The sequence below is a fragment of the Rhipicephalus microplus genome, unplaced genomic scaffold (genome assembly GCF_043290135.1).
Source record: "Rhipicephalus microplus isolate Deutch F79 unplaced genomic scaffold, USDA_Rmic scaffold_115, whole genome shotgun sequence".
In the NCBI taxonomy this organism is placed as follows: domain Eukaryota; kingdom Metazoa; phylum Arthropoda; class Arachnida; order Ixodida; family Ixodidae; genus Rhipicephalus; species Rhipicephalus microplus.
The window spans coordinates 527501-531690 of NW_027464687.1; the positions used below are offsets into that span (position 1 = coordinate 527501).

Sequence of the window (4190 nt, forward strand, 5' to 3'; positions counted from 1 at the left end):
GGTGTGTTTCGGACGGCGTTTCGCTTTCGCTACTTGCGAGTGCTTTCGTGGTCCACCCCTCTATAAATACTCGGGAGGCGTCGAAGCCGGTTCTCCAAGCCGGACCCGTAGGTATCGTTGTGTGCTCGCTCTCATTGGCCCGCCTAACCAGAAAATGCCTGCGGTACACCCATTTGGATAAGAGTGCACGCAGATGCGGGCCTCGACGGCTACACATTTCCTCGGGCGGCCGCCTCCCGGCCTCCGTGGAGCGCGGGATGCACGGTCCCATCGACAAGCCTCTCCCGTTTTTACCGTGGCGTCGCGGTTCACCACGGCAGGCGGGTCGGTCTCCTCCGCATAAAAAGGGGGACCCCCGCTTTTTGTTCCACGAAATCGCACAAGCTTTTTTCGCATCCACGGTTTGCCACCGCACACCAAAATTCCGATCCGGCTGCCTACTTTAGCCAACAGGTGGAGCCAGGCGCGCCGTACTTGCGCGGCACTTCCCACGTCCACCGAAGTCGGTGCCAAGGACCACTTTCGGCGCCGGAGCCGCGTACGAGCCTACTCGAGGCGGAAGAACGAAGCCAGCAAGGGCCTGGCCGCAAGTGCGTTCAATTGTCGGGACGTCCAAGTCCCTCGTTCTTCCGTGCTTCCTCTTTCGGCAAGTCGTTGCGGCACCTTCCCAAAGCGCGCAGACCCGCTAATCGCGACGAGCGCGACGTGGCCGTGCCGCCTTTCCCTCGGCAGCAAGCAAAACGCCTGGCAACGTCGACGCTCCCTTAACCGCGATCTCGCACCGTGTTTCGTGTGGCGAATTCAAAAGCCGGCCGGCGCTGCTGCAACCATTACGGTCGGTACGCATACGCCGCGGAGGGCGGGACGGTCATCGGAGCGTGCGGTTCCTCCATCGAGTACTGCGCACCTCGGCCGTCGCATCGCCGTGCCATGACCGGCCGCGCGTCAACGCGAACCGGTGCCAGCGAGATCCCTCGCCTGCAAGAACCGACCGGCAGCCTCCGTCACCCGAGGACGCGGAGGCGCTTGCCGCGGACGGCGGGACGGTATGCACTGGTGCACAGCGGACCCGTCACATCGCCAGTTCCTTGACCGACCGCCGACGCTTGTGCCGTTCCTCTCGTACTTGGCAGTCGCCGCGCGATTGTCGGGTCTCGTTCTTGCACGCTCGAACGGTCGGGAGGGCACTCGGCTGGCGTTTCGGGAACGCGCAGCCTCGCCTTCTACCGACGTAACCACGACTCGCCGTTCGCGCTCCGCCGCTCCTGTTTACAGTACTAGGCGGTCCCGCAGCGGTCGGGTCGCGCATTTCGAGCGCTTCGAGCCACGGTGCAGTGGCGGGTCGAAAGCCGACCTATGAGTGCGTTGCGCCGTTTGTACCCGCGTCCGCCACCTGGCCGACCGTCCAAGGTCGCGGTGTTGGCGTCCGCTGGGCGCAACAATTTGTCACGGGGTGCCGCTCCACATTCAGGCAGCCCCGTGGGGAAAAGCCGACCCCGCGTCCAAACGGGGTCAGCGGCAGAAAGTGTCGGGCGCAGACGCAGCTGAGGCGCTCACCCTTCACAATCCGTTAATGATCCTTCCGCAGGTTCACCTACGGAAACCTTGTTACGACTTTTACTTCCTCTAAATGATCAAGTTTGGTCATCTTTCCAACAGACCGGCGCAACCGAAAGGCCGCGCCGGACATCGGTCCGAAGACCTCACTAAATCATTCAATCGGTAGTAGCGACGGGCGGTGTGTACAAAGGGCAGGGACGTAATCAACGCGAGCTTATGACTCGCGCTTACTGGGAATTCCTCGTTCAAGGGGAACAATTGCAAGCCCCTATCCCAATCACGAAAGAAGTTCCACGGGTTACCCAGTCTTTTCAGACAGGGATAAAGACACGCTGCTTCCTTCAGTGTAGCGCGCGTGCGGCCCCGGACATCTAAGGGCATCACAGACCTGTTATTGCTCTGTTTCGTGCGGCTAGGAGCCGCTTGTCCCTCTAAGAAGGTTGTAAGGTGCTGGGAACCCCGCACCTATTTAATAGGCCAGAGTCTCGTTCGTTATCGGAATTAACCAGACAAATCGCTCCACCAACTAAGAACGGCCATGCACCACCATCCACCGAATCAAGAAAGAGCTCTCAATCTGTCAATCCTCCCAGTGTCCGGGCCGGGTAAGTTTTCCCGTGTTGAGTCAAATTAAGCCGCAGGCTCCACTCCTGGTGGTGCCCTTCCGTCAATTCCTTTAAGTTTCAGCTTTGCAACCATACTTCCCCCGGAACCCAAATACTTTGGTTTCCCGGAAGCTGCCCGCCGAGTCATTTGAGTAACTCAGGCGGATCGCTGGTTGGCATCGTTTATGGTCAGAACTAGGGCGGTATCTGATCGCCTTCGAGCCTCTGACTTTCGTTCTTGATCAATGAAAACATTCTTGGCAAATGCTTTCGCAGTAGTTCGTCTTGCGACGGTCCAAGAATTTCACCTCTAGCGCCGCAATACGAATGCCCCCGTCCGTCCCTCTTAATCATTACCTCGTATTCCAAAAACCAACAGAACAGAAACGAGGTCTTGTTCTATTATTCCATGCAAGTTTATTCAGGCGACTCGCCTGCGTTGAGCACTCTAATTTTTTCAAAGTAAAAGCACCGGCCATCTCGAGGCACACAATGAAGTGCACCAAGAAAGAACCGGCATGATGTTCAGTCCGAGCCGTCGCATCGGGTAGATGCACTACTCGTCTGGAACTGAGATCCAACTACGAGCTTTTTAACCGCAGCAGCTTTAGTATACGCTATTGGAGCTGGAATTACCGCGGCTGCTGGCACCAGACTTGCCCTCCAATTGATCCTCGTTAAAGGATTTAGAGTGTACTCATTTCAATTACGGGGCCTCAAAAGAGTCCCGTATTGTTATTTTTCGTCACTACCTCCCCGTGCCGGGAGTGGGTAATTTGCGCGCCTGCTGCCTTCCTTGGATGTGGTAGCCGTTTCTCAGGCTCCCTCTCCGGAATCGAACCCTGATTCTCCGTTACCCGTAACAACCATGGTAAGCAAGTAACCTACCATCGAAAGTTGATAAGGCAGACACTTGAAAGAAACGTCGCCGGCTCGTGGCCATGCGATCAGCACAAAGTTATCCAGAGTCACCACACAATACGGGCCGAAACCCGATCGATCTTGGTCTAATAAAAGCACCCGTTACCCAAAGGGCTCCAGGCTCACTGCATGTATTAGCTCTAGAATTGCCACAGTTATCCAAGTAGGAAGAAACGATCTAAGGAACCATAACTGATTTAATGAGCCATTCGCGGTTTCGCCTTATTTCGGCATGTACTTAGACATGCATGGCTTAATCTTTGAGACAAGCATATGATTACTGGCAGGATCAACCAGGTAATCGTTCGACTGCGCGTCCGTCCTCGCCTTCGGCGGGCCGGACGCAGTCTGTGTGCGGCGGAGGCCACCTTCAGGCGCCCCAACACGCTTATTTTGCACTCCGAGATGACGGCGTTCGAGCTCGCTACGGCACAACCTTCCCGAAAGACGAGTGGGAGCCGTGCGGCAAGAAGCACGTTCATGCTCGCTCTTTTTCGTTGCATCGACTCGGTCGCGCCGTGCGGGTTGCCCAAGCCCGCTGCACTGTCGGTGGACCGGCCGGAACTAGCAACGGAGCCGAGACTGCAAAGCCGCCAGACGACGGGTCACGCCCGCGTCTTCGGCGCTTTCGCATCTGAATCGCCCGAGGACGACACGGAACACACCTCGATATCGTGGTAAAACGGCACCGTCCGACAACCAGCCCCTAACGCATCAAGCGGATGAGGCTGCAGACGACTGCCGTGGATTCCCCTGGAGCAGACCCGAGGACACGCTTGACGAGGCCGAAGCCCGCCGCATATCAGACACCCGGTCGCTTTCGCGTACGCCGCTCACGAGAACCCCCACATAATAGCAGCGATAAGTACCCAGACCTCCTTGGGCACTAATACGAGCGTACTCGAGAAAATTTCACCGCGGGTGTGCCCCGAAACGTGTGGCACGTTGAGCGTGCCACAAGTCTACGTCGCTCTCAAACCCGCCGAGGTCGTAGAATTTGCGACCCTACTCACGAAATTCCCACCGAGGATACGGCCGCAAACGTACCGCACCTTGGGTAGGCCACGAGTTTGTGCAACACTACGCTGACGGCACAGCACCGAG

General features: G+C 57.4%; 1 non-coding gene across 1 annotated transcript; it reads right to left on the minus strand.

Annotated features, from left to right (window-relative positions):
• Window positions 1-1571: 1571 nt before the first annotated feature.
• LOC142790571 (small subunit ribosomal RNA) lies at window positions 1572-3386 on the minus strand. The gene has a single exon (XR_012889616.1). It is a non-coding gene; the product is annotated as a small subunit ribosomal RNA (ribosomal RNA).
• Between the last annotated feature and the right edge of the window lie 804 nt (window positions 3387-4190).